Source organism: Aphidius gifuensis, linkage group LG6 (assembly GCF_014905175.1).
Source record: "Aphidius gifuensis isolate YNYX2018 linkage group LG6, ASM1490517v1, whole genome shotgun sequence".
NCBI lineage: Eukaryota > Metazoa > Arthropoda > Insecta > Hymenoptera > Braconidae > Aphidius > Aphidius gifuensis.
The window spans coordinates 10,297,008-10,320,597 of NC_057793.1; the positions used below are offsets into that span (position 1 = coordinate 10,297,008).

The window sequence follows — 23,590 nt, forward strand, 5'->3', positions numbered from 1 at the left end:
TTAATTCTGAGTTTCTGACTTTGCAAAATTTTTAAAATTGTATCAACATTGATAATAATTAATTTATTATTAATAATAATTTAAATTGATAGATAAAATTGTTTATTAAATATAAAAATATATATCCAATAAAAATTTAATTATTATAATAATGTATAGAGTTATTATAATGAAAAATTAAATTATTCTATTGTTTATTTATTTTTCAATAAAACATTGTTTACAACTATGTGTATATATGTGACACTTGATTCAGGATATCTAGATTTCGAAAGCAGATGAATTTAGTAATGATTATTTTTATGTGTCTTATGTCGTTGATCTTTCTCAGGTTGCTCAATTTCATCGTGACCTAAATAATACCGTTACTTTCTTCTCAGCATCCAATGTTGGATATATTTATTCTCAAATACACATATATGTACTTGCGTACATACAAGAGAAACATTTTGCGTGAAAAATATATTTAAGGAAAATATCGCATTGTGCAAAGTGCATATTAATCCATATTAGTTATGCTTCAAAAGACACTTTTACATCTGTCATGTACTTTTTTTTTTTTTCCTTTTTCAATCTTAATATTATCTGTCAGGATGAATTCGTTCTTACAATTTTATAACATTATAATTATCATTATTAACAATAATAACAATAACAACTGAGAGTTAATTTTTCTTTTCTCTTTTTATGAATAAAACTTGGAAAATTTTTTTAAAAATTCAACGACAGTTCTAGTGGATGAAAAAAAGAAATTAAAACTTCTTTAGATTTTTTTTTTTTTGTACATACAGGTACATTGATAAATAAATTTGATAAAAATAAATGCGTTAAAAACAAAAAAGAAAAAAAAATATATTCACTGTCGCACTGTAGGTGTAGATTCAATGATTTATGAAGCCTGGTTTGTCAGGTTGAAAATGTTGGGCCATTATTTTTGGTGATTGTCAACCATACTTTGATTAGAACTGCACAGACACACACACACAAACAAATAATGGCTGCCATAAAAGATCGACGACCTAAATATATACATATTATATCGATTAAATTTTTCAATATATATATTCATTATTTTTTCTTGTTTTTTTGGATATTCTTGTTACTTTATTTTTCGTTTTTTTTTAATTCATTATATTTTTTTTATTTTATTTTTCAAGTAAACGAGGCTAAATATGTAAACGTCTCTGTAGACCTTTTTTATATAAAAAAAAAATAACAATAATAATGATGATAAATAATGACGATAATAAAAAAAAAAAAAAAAAATTCATGGGAGATAATTTATGCGCAGTCCGGCCCTTCACCGATAAGATTGGGTCGTCACACATGGTCCAAAAGAACGTTTTAACAAACACTTGAAATATTTTTGTCTCTGTCCAGCCTCTTTTAAATTTAGTCATAATTCAATGCGTCTTATATTTATTTTCGTCTTTGTCCCTCTTGAATTGTTGCCCAATCTTGTCAAAAAAGTGGCTGGGAAAATATTCGATTAAATCATGTAGATTTCTTTTTTTTTTCCCATATAAATTTAAAAAAGAAAATATATATTTTTACTGTCTTGTTGAATTTTGTTTTCTTTTTTTCTTTTTTATTATACATGATATGAAATTTCAGACGTTCATGGTCGATGCATTTCAAACAAGAGATGAATAAAATCAATGTAATTGATCCAGCATTGAAAGAACAGATTCACACCTTTTTTTCAAAAAAAAAATAAAAAGAAAATTCCGGCTATTCTTGTATTTAAAACAAATTAAAATTCATTAATGTTAATTGATAATATACTTTTTATGCAATTTATGTAATTTTAAATGAAATAAAATTTAAAAAAATATTTGATAAATTAAGAAAGTGCTCGATATTTCATGTTATGCATTTATAATTGTATATTGTGACGTGTTATTATGCACGTGTATACAAATACAAGAAACAAGAAGTTGACGGAATGTAATTCAGGCGGTCGTGGCAGGTCGGTGACAGCAGCTGGTACCGGTCTAGAGTATGTGTGTGTGTATATGCATGGTGACGTTTCTTGTATTCATCTTTCCTTCACTTTATTACTACTACAACTTTGCTTTTTTTTTTTTTCTCATCTTGTTTAGTTTATTCGATTTTATATGACCGAGGTCCACCCAGATTTACTCGCGTTCACCTGCTCATCCTGCTCAAGTGTTGGCCCACTTGCACCGAGACTCTTTCCGGCTTCTTCAACCACACATCTCAAACTCTCTGTTTGTGTTTGTCAATGTACATATATATATGTGTTTATATGAATAACTACCCGAAATTCTTTTATTTATTTGTTTTTTTTATTTTAATTTTTTCTATTTACGAGCACATTGCTACGCGCGCCTGTATCCATAATTTCTAAAATGTTTTTTGTTTATTATTGTTATAAAAAAATGCATCAGCAGAAAACCACGAAAAAAGTATTTTTTACAAATCTATTAAATAAAGGACATTTTAAAAAAGTAAAATATATTTTTTTGTGAATTTCTACTGATGCGTTTGTTTATAACAATAATAAACAATAAACATTTTATGTGTCGCGCGGTCTTTCAAGCGCTCGTATATATGCTACTGATTTAATCCTTCAAAGATCACTCTTTGTTTATTTAATTTATTTCGTTAGCAACAAAAAAACAAACCATGTCTCGCTCACTCTTTTTTTTTTCTTTTTTTGATGCTAACGAAATAAATAAAAATATAATGTACTTAGGCAAACAGAAAGACACCTATATGAATGTAATTGAGAGAAAAACAATGACCAATCAAATGTCCAGAAGACCGATGATGTTTGTTCTGTTTATATAAGGAATTTTTCAAATTAAATTTGAATTTTATTAATATCTATTTTTTTTAACGATATTTTTTCTATTGGCTCAATGATTTTGAAACAATTTAATATAAGTTCACTATTCAATAAAGCTTATGTAAAATTTTTATTATTTTTAAATTATCTTTTATATAAAAACTTTAGATTTTTCAATATTTCTCCGTTTTTTTCTCCGAAAATTTCAATTACCGAGAAATTTTTTTTTTTATGGAGAAAAACAATTCTCGTAAAATTAAAATGGAAAATATTTAAATAAAAATAATAATAATAAATATGTATACGGATATTGATAGACAACAAAATCAAAGGTCATATCTCTATGGAATTTTTATTACAACTTAATTTATGTCTTTTATCTTTTTATATTTCTATTTTATTTATATTTATTTATTTTTTTTTTAAAAAACTTCCTATTATCTTCTAATTCAGTCTTTTATTATTCATGAACAGTTATTTTTATTTATTTTTCTGGCTGTTTAATCTGACCCTTCTTAATTAGCATCATTAATTAAAAAATTAATCAGATTTTTTTGAATTTATATATATTTTTTTTAATAAACAAAAATTGCTGAACAGTTTATATTGCCCAATGTACTTTTAAAAGATTTATTTTTTTTCTCTTTTATAATTTTTAAAGACCAATTAATAGCCAATTATAATAATTCAAGTATTTAGTTGTTAAGATGTCAGTGACATTATTAAATTCAAAAAAAAAAAACGATCATTTAAGTATAACTTAAACTTCTTTAAAATATATTTCTTTCTATTGTTTTTATTTTCGTGTTTCAACATTTATTATTTTCAAATTTATACATAATATTTAATTAATTGTATATAAAATTTTTAAATTTTTTTTAATGATTTTAATTAAATAAAAATAACTATAGTTTGATAATTATGAGATTTCATAGTAGATTGTATATATATTTAAATAAAAAAAAAAAAAGTCACCGCAATATGGTGTACAAATATATGTAGTTATGCACATCTATATGTATATGACGTTGTTTGCTGGCGATTCCGCATCTATATTCCCGTAAAATATATAAAGCATTAAAGCGTTAATCTCAGACGGTGGACAAGATAATGCCTTGAAGTCGGCGTTCACATGAGTAGTGCTTTTGAGTGGCTATTTATCTGGAGTTTAAATCGATTTGTATGCTAATCTCATGGCATCGAGAAATCCGCCTGCGTACATAAAACTGAAGGAGGCCTACAAAACTCGCCTCATGAGATTCCAGATATATCCCTGACTAATTAGACCCCCGGCCCTCCTTTTTCCTTACCTCCTCCCGTGAGTGCGTATATATATATACTTTTTTTTTTTAATTTTTTTTTTCTTCTCTAACTACCATCGTGAAGAAGACTCTGTCTTTGCTTTTTATATATAAATATACACACTGAAAAAAAAAATTAAATAACCAATTGGAATCTTTCGAAATGTCCACACATCTTCTGTCTTTTTTTATTCTTTATTTTCTTATTATTTTATTGGATAGTTATTCTACATATAATTTAAGTTTTTTTTTTTTTCTTAAAATTAATAATATAAATTTATTTTAATGTTATTGATAAATTTTATTAAAATTAATTAAAATACATTTCAATATTTTGCATATTTCAATGACATTGAAAAGAAGAAAAAAAAAGGTGTAAAAATAGTAAAAATATATTTGCTGGTCTGTAATACTCGAGTGATGAAAATTTAAAAAAAAAAAAAAAAAACGGTGGAATAAAGAATGATGCCATGTTAAATCCTTCTTATAATCTTTAATATTCATTTGAGGATTTGATATGGCTCCAAAATAACAAGCACGAGTTATTTGTTCCAATGTCTAAGATTTTTCTGAACTTTTATTTGATAAGATTGACTCATAAATGCACTGGAAATGTATAAAGACATCTTAAGACCAAGTGTATTTACTTTGTGAAAGTACTGAGTAAAAAATTTTTAAGATAAAAACTATCTTATAAAATATTAAAGATAAAATAATCTGCATTGCTTGCGATATTTCATTTAATGCAGTTTTTTAAATTTCTATTTTAATATTTTTTTACTTTTAAAATGACTAAGAAAACTATGTGAGATTTTTTTTTTAACTGATAAAATTATGTCTTTAACATATTGGAGTGAACTTGGTACATTAATTTAGTTATAGAACCAAATGAATCACTCCATCCGCTCAACTGAGTCTCAGTATTTTAATCGAAACAACTTTAAAATTTATTTCATTAACAAAAGAAAAATGTTTTTCTTTAAATTAAGCACTTGATTGTTAATGATATTTATGTTTTTAAATATCAGATTGATTTTTTTTCTATAGAAAATGAATTGAGAATTAAAAAAAGTTATATAAACTGAGTTATTGCAATTAGAGATCATGCTTTTCGACTGAGACAAAGCCTGAACATATAATTGTTGTTTCAAACAGTTGTAAATTTTTTTTTTATTATGTTAATAAATTTTGAGTGATGAGTAACTTGAAGGTCATGATGGTATTTTCTGAGTCATTCACAGTCATCCAGTCACGTCAGAGTCATCTTTTTCACTTTTTTTAAACGTTTGTTTCTTTTATCTCAAATTTGTCTTAAGACTTTGGAAAATATTTCAAAAATAGTTACTCTTAATATTTTATTTCGATAAAAGTATGAAGTTGTTTATTTAAATTTAAAGAAAGATTAAAAAATAATTTATTATTTTTTTGGATTTTTAAGTTGCCTAGATGATCAGACGAAAAAGAAATAAATTGTTAAATTATTATCCCATAGTGTTATTTGAGGTTTAAAAAAAGAATTGAAAGATTGAAAAACAATTGAATTGATTTTTAAAACCGAGAAAAAAACACGATGACAATCAGTTGTTTAAAAAATTTCAAAATGTCTTTTAAAATTATAATCAATGCTGTTTTTGGCTGCTGTCAAATGCAGTCAAATCAACTCGTGAAGTCAAGATGATGATCTTTATTTGCAGTCATAAGATATCAAAGGCATTGAAGTCACAATAATTCTTGATTGCAATTCGCTTGACTTGATTCGATATCATGATATATGTATATATAAAAAAAAAATTGTCATCTATTGTATTCAATGACTGCGTAATAGAACAGACTATTATCATCGTATTACTCTTTGATTGAAAACAAACTCTTTAATCTTCTGACCAGATTTATCATAACGACTCAAGTAGTCTACAATTTGATCTAATCAATTTATATTTATATTATATAACGAGTAAGTAGTTATTAGTTTATAGTTAAAAAGAAAAAAAAAAGCAACATTTAGAAAAGCAAAAAAATTCAACGTAAAACGAGTAGCTCTATTTAGATTCAAAGTTAACAAGTTATATAAGTAAACCCACCGTCGGCGATTTAAAATGAAAAAAAAAAATATGAATTTTTTTCGTTTTAATTGGATTCCATCACCCGAATTCAAGGAGATTTCGTCAAGAGGACGAAAGATATTTTATCAAAACGTTAAAACATAAAATAAAAAAATTTACGACAAAAAAAAATCACATATAATTTATATAATATAATACTTAGGATTAAACAAAAAAAGAAAAAGAGCAGAGAAGAATCTAGAGTGCGTAAGAGTTTTTGAGAAAGACAGTGTATAGAAGAAGCTTGAAACTTTAAAACTTCAAGGGTTGAAGTTTACTTCGCACTGATGATCCTGTGGATGGCAAAAAATGATAAAAAAAAAAAAAAATGCATTTCATGAGAACGACACACAGTGCTTATGTTCAGGAGGGCAGTAAACTCGTCTTCACCTTTGTGACGCAGCCCGTAAAGGATTCAAGCCCTTCGCATCGTTGGATTCTCCGAGTGAACATGAAACATCTACCTTTTCCATTTTACCTCTTTTTTTCCTCTCTCATGTCTTGCCCTTTTCTACTCTTCCTCACTTTTTACTAACACATTCTGTCTCACTTTAGCAAACGATTGAAATTTTATTTATATATATTTTTTTTAACATTCCCCATTCCACAATCAACACAACCAACTCTCAAATCAACAAGACTGTAACAAACCCTAAAAGACAATGAGGGCTATTGAGTTTTATTTATTTTTTTATTTATTTTTTACGTAGACAGGTTTGCTAAAATTCAAGTTACCAAAATGTGATTCAGCTCGTGTTGTTATATTTTTATTTACTTATTATTTTTTATCTTATTCATTTTTTATTTTACAAATATATATATTTAATAACAATTGTTGTGAGAGCGTCATAAAAATAATAGCAGGTTGTTTACTGTTGGATATATATAACCGTGGTAAACGTAACCGCAATTTTATTTGAGACTCAAAACTTACATCATACAAATTGTTTATTATGATAATTGTATTTACTTCTGTGTGTTTTTTTTTTTTTTTTGTAAGGCGTTTTTTATTACTAATTGTCTATTATAATTATAATTATTAAATTGCTAATAAAAAAAACAAGTCAATAAAACTTTTTAAGTTTACATTTTGACACGTTTACTATTTATTTTATTTTTTAAATATGAAAAACATGATTACTATATTATCAAGAACATAAGTAATAAAAAATAATGTTTTTTTTTTAGAAACAAGAGTAAATGCAATGACATAATGAATAAAATGAATTTCTCTTCAAAGCAATAATAAAGTATAATTATTTTTCTTATTTCACCGAGTGAGCTGATGGTCAAGTCGGCAAGAGCCCTACTTCATCTATATTTACAGGCTCGGGTTCAAATCCCAGAAGCTTCTCATACTGATAACACTTTACATAATCCGGCAGAGTGATTTTTCCGGTGTCTCATTTGGGGCAAATATAATCTAGCATAGACCATGTGAATCACTCACTTAGTCTACGCCAGAATATATCTGCCTTAAGCACCGGACACCTCTTTCTATTTTTTTTTTATTTAAATATAATGTAACATACTTACACATATTTTATCTATCTCTCTTTCACAATTATCGATGACGACTGTTTTTTTTATAACAGGATTAACATAAACAAATTATTATTTTCTAAAGTGTCTAGGAAAATACGATATTAATTTTGAAATATTTTTATAAAATTTAAAAAATATGTTTAGAAAATCTCTTGTTTTGAAAATGGTGAAATTTTTATTTATAATTTGAATAGAATTATATAATTATTGAAAAAAATTTCAACTGAGTAAGATTATTTTTTTGAATCAATTGATATGATCCATATTTTTGTTATTGATATTTATAGATAATTTTAATCTCGGTTCAAATTTATTTTTTCACATAATAATAATTTCCCAACTTTTATATTCTTATGCAAAAAAAAAAAAAACTTAAATAGTAAATAAATTGTTTTTAGCAAAATGATATGTAACTTGTATCGAGAATATAAAAAAGATATTTGATGGATATAATATTTTGATCAACATATTATGGATAATCAGGTTAAGGCTGATACATCATAAATGAATCTGCAAAACTCATTCTTTTATGTCGAAGCATCTTTTTTTTTATTTGATTTTGTCGTTGAATTGTCTTATGTATTATGTATTATATCAGTAGCTTGCACGTTAAAAAAACCAGTAAATAATATATTGTGCAAACTAAAAAAAAAAAATGCTTTTTGATTGGCCTGATCTTGTAAGCACACTCAGTGGGACTTTGGTATCTGTGGAATCTCGATCGCGGCACGGATCGCGCGAGAACCCAAAGAAGTTACTACGGGGAATTCTTCACTTATGTGGGGACTACTTTGAGGACACAGAAGGTATGCGTACGACTATCAGACATCGTATTCGATTCCTATATAATATGTGTATGTTTGTGTACATACGTATTCGGTAAAGTTTCCAAGTTCGTGATCAATCTTGAGTAAAGAAACTCACCGTCAATTCTCCGTAGTGGTACCCAAGTAAGTAAACCGTATCAGGCACTAATCACAACTCATCACACAAGTATTTATTTTAACAATATGATTTATTTAAATTAATTAATAATTAATAAAATCTCAATTTTATTTATTCTGTAAAAAATATCACTTTTGGTGAACAAGTTGTTATTATTAGACAATAAAATTTCACTGTTAATCACACATTAAAAATCACTAGATGTACAAACTTAAAAAAAATATATATATTTTTTTCTAAATTGAGCAAATTATTTGTTACAAATATAACAAAAAACTATAAACTTTTTCACTGTGACAAATACACTGTCATTTCACTAAATAAAAAAAAAAAAAAAATTAAATAACCAAATAAATCACGTTTACAATAAATTTTAATTGATTTGAAAATATCCTATTTTTTGTATTTTTTTTTCACCGTGAAATCACACAAGACATAATTATCTCTATAACCTTTTCAATAGCTCTTGATTTTATCAGAGTGTTACGGACAACAACAAGCTTATTCTGAGGAAACTCAATATATGAATTATTTTCTCCTTCGTAAGGTCCTTCAGTGGGAGAGATTATTTATGACAATAATGGTCAATGGACATCAATACTTGAGTAAAAGCAACTTGATCAATTTTCACCTCTTAAATCACTCACTCCTATCTTCAACCCTTTATATAACACTTATGTACATGTGACCTGTTCCAGAACAATTACTTCTCAAAGTCTAATCGATTCAATTAGTCATCACCCGTAACCTCCATTTGAGCATATACCCTTTGCTTGAAAATGCCCAGGAGGTCTTCAACATCAACCCTAACACATACCTCATCAATCCATTTAAACATTTCAAGTGTATCGAATAATAATCACTGATAGTGTATCGTTAACAAAATATACAAAACAGAAAAACTTTGTTTTTATTTTTTTTTTTATCACAGAACATACAAATGAAAAGTTTATACTACTAACAAATTTAATTATTCATTTTAATAAGATAAGTTTTTTATTTTTTCTAAATAAAATTATATCACAAATAAAAAATTATTGATGGCAATTTACGTATATTTGTCTTTATTTATATTTTTTTTTTTTTTGAATGGCAAGAGACCCACTTTGGACAACAATGATGCTGATATAACAATAGGCCGTGCGTTCTCCACTGGTTCAGATCATACACTGAGGACCCGGCAAACACATACACGTGTGCGTGCCCCTCAAATCGGTGGTATCCCCCGATGATACTCGATGGTGTACAGGTATAAAGAAGGAGGCAGTGGCCCACAAGAAGCATAGGTAAACTTGTTGGAGTAGGAGGTTTGAAGTGTGGAACACACTCCATCGATGATATATAAAAGTCGGTAAAGAAGGAGATAAATAGTTGAGGTTAGGGAAGAAAGAGGTATAATACACCTTAAGACATACTCATGTGGTACCAGCGGGGTACAAAAGAATAAAACAAAATGACTTGTTTCTCTATCTTTTTCTTTTGTTTTTTTATTTTTCTTGCAATGGAAGACTCTAAAGTTGATCGCAAACCCATATACAAACACACATACACAGAACCTTATAGTCAAGTTATAAGCTTATAACACATAAGCTATATGGTGTGTACAAGGGAGAAGATGCAACAAGACAAGAAGAGTTAAATAAAACGAGTGGTGAAGAGAAGTAGAGTGAGAAAGATAGTTATAACTGCTCAGGTGAAAACGACAAAGACAAGCCATTAAGACAGGCTATTTGGTTGTGGTCGTGTGTTGATAATAACGGTTTGTATGTGAATTCAATTTATTTATATATATATGAAACATGGTGCAAGAGGTATATATAGAGTTAACTTTATACAACGATACAAGAGACAGCAAGAGACTGGAGTACTTTTAATTTATAGATACATGCATAGATATTCTTTCTCTTGACTGAATATATACTATCATCTGTATGTATTTGCAAGGTAGCCAATGTGCAAAAATATGAATACACTGAAAGGAAATGAATGGAAATTTCAACCTGGATGATGAAGTTTGTTGGGAATGTATTAAAACTTACAAAGCTACTGGCTATTGCTGCATATATATTAGCTATTCTATTGCTTTTTTTTTGTTGCTTTTATTATTGTTGTTGATGTTGATGATGATGATGATAATGATGATATTTGAGAGTTATTCACAACGAGAGTATTTTCTCTGGATAAAAAGGATTGAGGATTGTCTGTTTGTGTGTTTCAAATAGAAAGACATGATTGAAGAAGAGAAACTGAGAATTGAGATTGAGAGAATGAGAATAAGTCTTGGGATAGCTTTATCTGGTGACTTTGTCAAGCTCACCTGTCATCTCCTCTTATCGCTCTGCGATCCGTCCATCCATCTACTACTTTGGTCACTCTCACCTTATTATTTATTTTTTTATTTTTTTCATCGACAACGATCCTTTTTACCTTCATTTCTTTCATTTCCCATATGACCATCCTTAAAACAACCTACAATTCATATATAACAAGATTGATTTTTTGACAAATTAAACGGGACTTTCAGCTCTTCCATAATATTTATCAGTAAGACACATCTCAGGGATGACATGTTTGAAAATTTATTTTTTATTTAATTGTCACCAGCAGTATATATATATGTAGGGATGTGGTACATTGGTTTCATAATTCATTTTGTACAATATCGTGAACGTTCAATCGTATATACATGCACGCAGCAATGATCATGATGTGTTCAATGGTGCAATGTAATAAAGAGAAAAAAAAAAAATCAAGTAGCAATAGACATTCAATGTGGTAACTGGCAATTATAAATACGCGACAGTGTCTTCAAGTAGTTGTGAGTTATGTTTGCAATAAAGAAGATGTGAATTAAGTGTATGGTTAAAAGGAAGATATGTTAAAAGTCTAGGTTATTGAACCTTAACCACATCGAGTAACTCAATAGACTATGTTCACACTCACATTAAATTATTGATTAAAGCATTGTACCTTTTATATTATATATATATGTTTAAAACTAAAAGACCTTCATTGACGAACTCTACATCTTGTCTTTGACTAAAAGTTTTCACATTTCATTGATTCATTGATGATGGTCACTTGGTTAGTTGGATGACTGACTAGGCTCCTGATGGTGGATCGACAAGACAGAGTAGTGTGAGTAAAGTGGGGGAAACAGAGTTGAATCCTAATTGAATTGTCGAGGTGCTTGGTTACCGGTTGGGTCCTCGGGTATCCGTGCGGACAGCGGGAATGCGACAAACATCGGTCGACGTCATCTCAATAGAAACGAGAAACTCCGACAAGGAGTAATCATTCTCTTTCTATATGTGAGTATGTTGCTTACAAATAAAGACAGTTTTTTTATTTATTTTTTTTTTTTTCATGAGATCTTTCTGATGTACTTTTCAACAGTTTCTTTAATATTATTATTTATTTTTATTTTCTATACCAGATAAATTTCACTTACGTTGTTTTATTTACTGATTATACATTACATTTTATTTTAACAAAATTGACTTTTTCAATTTAATTTTATTGAGTAAATAAAGTTTATTGATTTGGAAAATATTCTTCTATCAAATACTCACAAAATAATGAATTTTATATGCGTCGATATTTTAATAACAACCTAGTACACTGATTTATTTTTTTTTCTGAGGATAAAATAGTTTTTAAATGTTCCTATAATATTTTATTACACTGCCTACAATCTCACTGATCTCAAGCAATAGTTTTTTTTTTTTACCATTATTTTATTGTAGATCATATTTATATTTTTTTTGTATAAATTAAAATTTATATTCACTCCCAAAAAAAGTATATTATTGTTTTGTTTATTGATGTAATTATTCTTTTATTAAGTATTATATTAATTTATTCCAGTGTAAAAAATAATCTGAAAATTATCAAGTGCGAATGACTAGATGGCCATTTGAACATAATAATTGTGATTTAGCAATGAAGTGTGTGAATAGTTTTTTTGTTTATAAGGTGGCATTAAAATAGTTGCACTTATATACCTAACAAAATATACTAGCATGTTGAGGTGCAACGTCCAAGAAGCCAGCCCAAGCAAAACCACCGTCCACCAACTCTATAGCAGCTATGATTATGTTTCTTTACTACCATTATTATTTTTTATTTGCATTATATTTCATTACTATTATTTGAAATATTTATTGAGAGGATAGAATTACTTGAATACGACTCAAATCCATAATGATAATGTATTCAATTCAACAAGAATGAACAATACTTTCAACGCTATTCAATTTAACTTGTACATCAGCATCATCGAAACCAACAGTAAAAAGATCAAAGCAAATACAACTAAAACCATCATCATCATCATCATCATCATATATACTCAACAAGAGATGAAGCAACAAAAATATACAAAAAAAATTTTAGACTTATACAACATGATAATTGAAGGTCTCAAATATTATCTTCATGGCCAATTGAGGTTATTGGTCGTTTATTTTTCATAACTACTGTATTGACCATGAACATAAATGGCTGTTGAACGAATTTGCAAAGTCTGAAACAGAGCCAAGAGCTGATCACATTTTTAATCGTCTAAGAGGTAGTATACAAATTAGAAAAAAAAAAAAAAATAATAACAACAAGAAAATCGTCCAAAAAATGTGAAAATTAATATGATGTTTAAAACAGAACATCAAGAAAAGATGATGTAAAAAAAGAAGAAGACAAAAATATATGTCATATATGTTTTCACGTACTTGTTTCATTTTAAAATTATTATTTTGAAGAAATAAAAATAGCCAGACATTAATTTGGGACTAGGAGAGATATGACTGACTACTGTGTTTCAACTCGTAACATTATTTGTTTAAAATTTTGGCTCTTACCATTGCTGGACACAAAAATTGTTGAAAAAAAAAAAAAAACTATAATCATAATAAAAATTGCATGTTTGCACATAAAATATTTCCTGAAGCGTATAATCGTCAAGGCACACACTCTTCATGTGGCTATGGTAGGCGGGGCGCGCGCACTTTGTGCCATTCTATTTCAGCACGGATCTCATTCATAACTCGGTTTTTAATAGCCTCTACCGTTGTATTATTCTGGTGCTGCACATCTTCTGAAACAACCATCAAGTTATTTCGATGTTCTTTAAAACACAGTGGCTTCAACTTCCTCTCTTGCTTATTCCACTATTCTATATCTCATTTAAATTATGTTATTACTTTTTAAACTTACTTCTACATACACGCATTCAATATATATAGACATACATACAAGTGCTCAATTATTTTCTTTAATTGTTATTAACCTCAGCATTATTTTTTTACAAATTTATCTTTTTGATGATTATTGATACAGTCTTGATGAAAAACTTTAGTCATATTTTTTTTCGTAAACTGCTATAAATAGAGCCTTTGATAATCACTCTGGATTTATGGTAATCATGGATTATCAAGTTGTACAAGGGAATATATTTCATATTGCGACGTTGGGTTTTATTCCAATGGAAAGAATACCTGTTTGTGAACTGGGAGGACGATGAGAATACCAAGAGGGCAGGAGGATGAAAACAAAAAGTAAAAAAAAAAGGTAAAAGTCTTGGAGGTCTCTTGGAGGTACTCAGAATGATGCGAAAACTGGCTCGATGTTTCTCCCCTTCTCTCTCACTTTTTATCCCTCCCTCCTCACCTCATCCCCTATCGCATCTCATTTCTTCTTGATTTTATATATTGCTTTGTGAATATAATATGTGTACAACGATACTGCAAGTGAGATTCCCACGAGAATTCAAGACATAGATGATTCCAGCTAAAAAAAAATTGTCTTGAGTTATAAATTAACACCTTATAATAAAGCATCGAATGATGACCGATTTTTCTCACTGTTATCAATGATAAACCTAGTGTAATGCTTATTTGTGTATTTATATATATTGGATATACGTGTAATCGTTTGTCAATTCAATTACATGAATTATATATATGTTGTATAAGCGTTGGTAGACCCTGACACTATTTATGAGCTATGTATTATTATTTATTGTAAGACATGTAGACATTTTTATTTCAATAACTATATATTTTTATGATAATATTTGCTTCTTTTATTTTTTTTTTTGGCTATCAATTTAAACATATACATACTCGTGTTGTATACAATATCAATCATACCAAAAATAAACTTAAGACTGGATGAAAGGCAATAGTTTTTTTTATTATACAATTTTATATTTTTTGTGAATTTTAAATTTTTCAATGACCGTTTTACTTTTGTATAATTATTTTAATAATTTGCATCGAATCATTGGTCAAATTTAGTTAACCGAAAAAAATCAAAAATAAATAATAATCTTGTGAATTAATTTTTTAATAGTGATTTATTCAATAAAACTTTTTATGACTTTATGGTCAAGCTGTTATTTATCAAAGTAATAATAAAATAATATTCAAAAAAAAAAAAAACGTTAATGCCATTGGAATGGTCATTTTCTATCAAAGTGCCAATGATTTTTTTTATCAAAAATTGAATAATGAAAATATTTATCAAGCTGTATTTTCATTTTACTATTTATTTTTTGTTGAAACAAAGTAAAAGTAATAATCCTAGTTTAACATTTTCAGCAAATGTTTATTTATCATTCAAAGATGTCAACAATTTGACATTTAATTTTTCCTTTAACAAAAAAAAAAAAACCTCTGATAATACAGACAGTAGTTTTTCAGAAGCATAAAAGTTGTTTTATGACATCTACTTTATAAATTTTTATAAATTCATTTTGAAATCAGCAACCGCATCTTTTTTGTTTTCTTAAAATTGTGTGTTATTTTGTCGTTGTTTATTTCGAAATTTGTTATTTACTCAGGAAAGTCATGCAGAAAAAAATACATGATATGATGTATATATAGTAATCATGTGAATCAAAAATGGTATCGAGATGAAAAAAAAAATGATCAGAACGTTCAAGTACATGAGACAGGATTTAAACACATGACCTTGTAGAAAAAGCGATAAATTTTATCGTCAGCCCATCATCCAGCATTTGCATATGTGTATGTTTTTAATAAAAGTATATACGAAATGATTGTATTCATTAAATTTCCATTCCTCCAGGCAGTACACGTGGACACTTAGAATTCCAATTTGTAAATGAAGCCGTCGATAAGTGAACGTGGGCGCTCATATATATACGCTGTTCTTACCAAGCACTTTCCTTATTCGCGAGATATCCAGAAGCAGTTTATTCTTATCACTTGATATACCCAACTTGTTTATTGACTTTATCAATCTTCAATCTTCTGTTACCAATCATTTTACTCAGACAGAATTGCTTATATAAAAATGTATAACATTATTCATATTGAATATATATAAAATTTATTTAAAAATAATACTTTGATGAATCTATTTGAATGTTTGATCTCAACATGTATATACTGTCTTATAGTTGTGTCGAAGTTGTGATCTTGTTGACGGAGAAAAAATGGATCAATAAAAAATACAACTTTCATATTTTATGGATGATATACGTTAGCCAATCGTGTTGCTATAACGATTATAACATTGTTTTTTATTCAACAAGTTTGCTAGACTTAGTAAGTAATATTTAAAAAAAATCCTAAGTACAAAGGTTAAGAGGGGTTATTCATTGTTCTAATCATGGTGTCAGCTCGTTTCATAGTCTAAATGTAGAATCTTGTAGCAAAGGTATAGTGGTGCGTTCAACTATGTAGTATTTGTATTTTTTTTTACTTTACAACTTTAGTTATATGAGGTGTGGTAACTGAGCTTTTGACTACATTTTGTAGTCACGGTTTGTCACTAAATTTAGCAATGGGAAATCCCTCGTACAAAGGTGTACTTGTCATTTAATTTACGTTTAGAAAGACTGCTTACAAATTTCATATTTTTATGTTTACTAATTACAAAAGACAAAACGAAGTGTAGTCGTCACCAAAGCCAAATATTTTGGCTCTTCGTTTTGTTGAAAAGTGCATTGACTCAAAATATAAATGATATATATGTACAGAAATTTTCTCCATGCAATTTTATAGTTTACTTGGTGACAATCTGGTGCCTGTAAGATTTTTGAATTTACTTTTTTATTGTGATTTGTAAGCTCATGTTTACCTGTGTATTTCAAATGTCAAATAAAATATCTACGAGTCAAAAATAATTAAAAAAAAACAATATTACTGTTATTTTTTTAAATAAATCCAAGTGACCAATTCAAGATGATTCACATGATATCACAGATACTCTTGTCCATCACTTAAAACCACAGGAGTTGTTTGAAAATTTTTAGAAACTTGTCACTCATTTGGACAGTGACTATTAACCCCTTGTTATAAAAAAAAAAAAACAACCAATGAAGATAATAGATGATCCTATAAAGTAAATAAAAAACAACAGAACAAAGATTTTAAATATATACAAAGCTTTTTGTTTATATTCGATTGCTTGTGCGCATATAGAAAAAAAAATAAAAAATAAAATTATTGTTATGTTTTGTCATATTATACTTATATATTTTTTGTCTTCTTCTTTCATTTGGTCTTGCATACACGCAATCCACAAAATTACAGACAGCATCTCATCGAAGATTGTAAAAGAGGGAGTTTTAGCATCCCATTGCCGTTGCAATTTTTGTACCTCCACATTTCATACAACGTGGCGGCAGTGGCGTGCCACGATCTTACCCAAAGCCGACTTCTCTTCAAAAGACACCGCTTGCAATCCTCAGGTGTGCACCATTGCTAAACTCACCTCACCCAGTATATTATTCTTTTTCTTTGTTTCCTTTTTTTTTGCATATATACCTCCCACTCTCATATAAAACTATCATGCAATTTTTATTCTTTTATACATATTCTCTTTTTTCTTTTCTTCTCCTTTTTTTTCATCCTTTATCTTGGTCATTGTGATCGTCCTACTCAGGAGCACATTTATCCTCTTTGTTACTCGTGATTCCAACCGCCATTAGGTTGTCTTTCATCGGTATAAATTTAATGTGACATACGAAAGATCGTAGTTATTTTAAGCGTGAAGCTACTAAAGATAAAAAAAAAAAATTAAATATTAAGAAAAAAAAAAAATAAGAAAAGTATATTCAAATGGAGTATCTGTGTAGATATTTTTTTATAATTTTATTTTTATCCTCAGCTTGTTGTTGCATTGATTTATTTTATTTATCGTTTTATATTGTAATAGGATTTGTATTATATATATATCATTTATGTGTATATTGTATATATACATGATCTTTGGATGAGTGGTTTATATTAGTACATGGGGCACGTATCATTATGGCGAAGGTTGAGACTTGCGATTGAAACACTACCCGGGCTATATCTCAACGTGTAGTGCAAGTATGAGTACTTATGTTGCGAAAAATATATAAAAAAAAAAAAGAGAGTTGTTTATATATATATATAGAGAGAGAGAGAGATTTTGTGTATGTATATATATGTTTATATGGCAAAGAGCCCGCAATGGTAGAATGAACAAACTGAAGAGGAGGATACTGACCGCAAGTCACCGGATCAAAATCGCATATTATCGGTGGCGTGGCTGAGTGTACACGTTAGCTCATCTTGAAATATATATGTACATGTATTGGTATACATATATACAAGTGCATATGTAGGTGCAAGCTATATGCACTTTTATACATGTTGCTTTAGAAGCCTGCCACCTTGGGGCAGGTGAATCTTTGGCGTGTATTGCGCCAAGCACGCAAAGGAGCATCTTTGATCGATTTTTTTTTCTTTTTTTTTTTTTTATTCTCATTCTGTCTTCTTATTTATTTTTTTTTTTCATCATTGTTATTATTGTTAATATCATTATTCTCTTTAATATTTATTTTTATCGTTTTATTTTCTCGTCGTCTTCGTTAATTTTTGCAAACTACTATTTCAACTTTTCAAGGTTTTAAAAATATTAAATAAAACAAAAATTATGTATACATGTTGATATATTTGCAAGCTTTCAGATGAGGAATATTAATAATTTTTTTTTTATCTCCCACTACAAAATTAATTAATCATTTATTTTTATTTTTATTATTTTAATTTATACAGATTCTGAAAGAGATTATATTTTTACAATTAAAGTGTAGGTGGTATTTCTGAGGATTTGTCTTTTTTTTACAGTGAGTAGGTATTTATAAATTTTTTGGTAAATGATTCTTGTATTTTTTTTTTCTAGTGGGGTTTTAGCGATTGGATTTTCATAATAAAGAGTTTATTTGAAATTAATTAAACAGCAAAATTAAAATTATAGCATAAAAGTATGATAAACTATAACTATTTTCAAATTAAAAAAAAAAACAGGCCCTTAAATATTTTTAATGCGACGATATAAGATAGTGGGTGATCGAGTGCCATAATCAAGTTAAGTAAAAATTAAAAAATTTTTATATTTTCGAGTTTTCATATTGTTTTTCTTTTGGTATGTAGAATTAATTTTAAAAAATGAAAAAAACAATGGAGATTTTACTAGGTATTGTACCATATTTTGTAGGACTCGTATGCCTAGTGTGTTTGTGGTTGACGTAGACTTAAATTGTCATATGTTTTATCCGTAAATACCTATATAAATTAATTTCTGCATGTAAATTCAGAAGAAATATTATTAAATATTAATCAATCAATTCAATAAGTTTTAAAATAATGTTTAAAGACGTAGACTTTTATTTAATTATTTTTTTAATATAAAAAAGCTATACGTACAAGGTGACCAAGTCAATGCTATTTGCTATAAAAAAAGAGGTCCAGATTTAGACCAGACTTACAATTAAACACACAAATATATATATCGACTTACAATATTTAACGGTCCTAATGTTATTATAACATTTTAGCTTTATACTTAAATTCTCAGAACACAAGACTCTGTGCAATGATCTCATATATATGCTCACGCCATACACTCATACATGCTCATACCGATAACTAAAATAAAAATAATTCTTTTATTTCATTTTACTATTACTTCTTGAAAAAATAAAATAAGATTATAAATTAATATTATTATTCCAACATTCTCCGTCAAAAGGTAATCAGGAAACTAAATAAAATAAAATAAAATAAAATAAAATAAAATAGTGTCAAAACTATTCATTTGAATAACAATAAAAAAAAAAACTTAAACTCAATCATTATCATTTCAACATTATTATACTAAATCTTAATTCTATTTAATAATGACAAAGTTTTCCTTATACGAACTGGGGCTAATATTACAATAGTCCAGCATTCACTGCATAAGAAATGGGGAAACCCAGAAAAACCCAAATCAGACCACATACCTTAAATTTAATTATTCATTAACATAAAAAAAAGATTTATCAATACATCAAAAATATTATTATTAATATTCCAAGCTCCAATCTTAGCTCAGCAAATCTAGGTCCAGGTAATGGTTTAGTTAAACTATCAGCCAATTCTTTGCCTGTAGTAATACATTTTAGTATTATTTGATTATTCTCCACCTGCTCTCTTGTATAATGGTACTTAATATCTATATGTTTTGTTCGCTTATGATCTACAGGATTATTTGCAATACTTATGCAAGCTGTACTATCTCCATATATTATAGGCTTATCAATTATGATATTAATTGTACTTGCTAATGATTTTAACCATTAAGCTTCTTTTGTGGCTTCAAACAGAGCCATATACTCAGCCTCAGTTGCTGATTTGGCTACTGTTCCTTGTTTACGCGTGTTCCATGATATAGTACACATATTATATAATTTAAAAATGTACCCTGTTGTACTTTTTCTATTTTGAGTATCACCACCCCAATCAGAGTCTACATAACCAGTTAATATATCTGTATAATTATCATTACGTTTATATGTTAATTTTATATCAATAGTTCCTTTTAAATATCTTAAAATACGTCTTAGACAATTCCATAATGTTTTATTTTTTTTATTCAAGTATCGATTCAAAATATTAAGACCTTAAATCAGGTCTTGTACACACCATTAAATATATCAAGCAACCCAATAAATTTCTACATGGAGCGTTATCTTCTTCATCTTTATTCAAGGCTAAGTGATCTACATTTATTTCAAGAGGAGTGTCTATAGGTTGACAATCAGTCATTTCAAATTTATTTAATATTGATTTAATGTATGCACTTTGATTTAATATTATTTCCTTGTCAGTTCTTATAATATGAATACCTGCAAAAAATTTTATTTCTTTCAAATCTACCATTTGAAATTTGTTTGTTAGATAATTTTTAATACTAATCATTGTGTCATTACGTGCTGTTACAATTACCAGTTCATCTACATATAAAACTATATAAATATTTTCAATAATATTCCCTCTGTCCAAAATATATATACACTGATCAACTGCTGAGTTTTCAAATCCCTTTTCTTTAAGAGTTTGTTCTAAAATTTCAAACCAACCTCCAGGCGCTTGTTTTAAACCATACAATGCTTTATTCAATTTGCATACTTGATTATTATTTGATATTATCCCATCAGGTATTTCCATATAAATGTCTTCTTTTAACTCACCATTTAAAAATGCAGTTTTTACGTCCATATGATGAATTAATAAATTATTTTGATTTGCAAAAGCTAGAATGAATCTAAAACTTGTAATTCTAGCTACAGGTGCAAATGTCTCATTATAATTAATTAAATACTTTTGGCTAAAACTTCTTGCTATTAGACGAGCTTTATACTTATAAGGGTTGCCAAATTCATCACTTTTTATATTATAAACCCACTTACAAGGAACAATATTTTTATCATTTGGCCTACACGGAGAAAAATTTTCACTCAATATTACTATGGTGCCACATTACCATAGAACCATATTATGATTATTAAAAAATTTACTGTCATTTCAACGAAAAAAAACAATTGTAGTCTTGAAAAATTAAAATGTACCATAGCGATTTTGTCATGTTTTACTATTGAAAAAAATTACAACGCATAAAGAAATTTTTACAGAATTAAATTTAAAATTTAAAATAATCCAGTCTAAAATTACACATATAGCAAAAAAATTTTTTCTTTTTTGCTGTTTATTTCTAAATTTTACTTTGTTGTTATGGACAAGATTAAAATGATCCTCTGAAAATTTACAATGTACCATAGTAATTTTAATAACTTTCTTGGATTTCCTGTAGGTGTCACTAACAAATACAAAGCAACATATTTAAAATTACAATGGGCCATAGCAAAATTGATGAAGAACTCAGAAATGTCAACTGCCCCCACTTTTTAGTCGACTGCGCAGGCGTGACTTTGCTTATTTTCAAATTGTTAATGTAAAACAAATAATATTACCCTTACAGATACGTTGTTGTGGCGCAGCGGATATCTCGTAGGATTTGTATCCCGATGATATGGGGTTCAAATCCTAGGCTTGAAATGTTTTTTTACAATATTTTTTTACGAGCGTTTATAAACATAATAAATTTTGCGTTTGCCCATCGCAAGAATTACTATGGTACATCGCGAAAGGTCGTACGGCCAATAAGTGGCGTTTTTCAATGAAAATTGCTATGGCCTGTCTCAAAATTTAATATGATGCTCTTATGGTTCCAGCTTACTGTAACACAACGCAAAAATTGCTATGGTATTATATTTAAAAAAAATGTAAATTTTTCTCCGTGTATCAACCAGGAACCACGCATTATTCATTTCCAAGGACTTTAATTCATCGCGCATCGCCTCTTCCCATTTATTTCTGTCTTTTCTATTTATTATTTCTTGATAATTTTCTGGTATTTTACATATGGCTGATTGAGCATATATTAAATATTCCGGTATATCATTTTCATTATAACTAACCCTTTCACTATTTTTAACACTACTACTTTTTAAATTATTTTCTTTTGTGTTACATTCGATATTGGTTTTTTTATTATCTATTAACTTTATTTTTTTTACATTTAATTCATTATTTTCATTATCAACATACTCGTTAGTATTTCTTCTATATAAATTCTTATCGATACTATTTTTATTATTATTATCATCAACAATCCCATCTATAGTTTCTATTAACATTTCATCATTAATGCTTCTATTATTATTTTCATTATTATTATTTTTATTGTGATTAAAATTATTACCATTATTATTTTTATTAAAATTAATGTTATTGCGATGATTATTGAAGTTATTGTTGTTAAAATTATTTTGCCTTTTAAAATAGTAACAATCCTTTCTGACATGATTCAATCTCCCACAATAATAACATTTCTTTGAATTATTTTTATTTTTAAAATTTGATTGACTGAATTTATTAAATTTATTATTAATATATTTACTTTGATACTTTGAATTAAATTTATTTTTGAAATTTCTTTTATTATTGCTGAAATTATTTTTACCACCTTGCCTGTTAAGAACTCGGTTACTTGGTTCAGGTGATTTATTAGTCAGTCTCATTTCATATCCTAATAATTGTGTTTTAATTGAAAATAGAGTTATTTCTGTTTCTTTTAAAGTATCAATTGAGATTCTGATTGGCTCATATAAACTTGGCAATGATCTGAATAAATGAAGAATTTTCTCTATGTCACTCATAACTACACCTATATTGAATAACTCAGTGACAATGCTATCGAATAACATGAAGTGTTCTGTTAGATTTGTACCAACTTTTATTTTTAATGACATTAATTTTTCTCTCAAATACATGTGTCTATTAAATTGTCCAATACCTTTATTTATTGAATCCATTTTTAAATTTTATTTTTAACTTCAACTATGTTTTGAATTTAATAATTTTTAATTTCAAGATAAGATTCATAAACAAATTTTTAGACAACAAAAAATTTAATGTTAATACGTAATAGAAAATTAATAAGAGCTGTTCACTGTCTTGACTAAAACTATACTCTTATGTATCTACAACGTCACCAAAATTTAT

General features: G+C 27.5%; 1 protein-coding gene across 2 annotated transcripts in view; it reads right to left on the minus strand.

Moving 5' to 3' along the window:
• Window positions 1–9,883, minus strand: part of LOC122859432 (transcription factor Sox-6-like) — a 109,129-nt gene extending 99,246 nt beyond the window's left edge. Inside the window, exon 1 of one of the 2 annotated variants that reach the window (XM_044163031.1) lies at window positions 8,685–9,883. The gene's annotated coding sequence lies outside the window, so the exon portion shown is untranslated. The remainder of the gene's footprint in view (window positions 1–8,684) is intronic. The other variant, XM_044163030.1, reaches the window with a different exon arrangement.
• Between the last annotated feature and the right edge of the window lie 13,707 nt (window positions 9,884–23,590).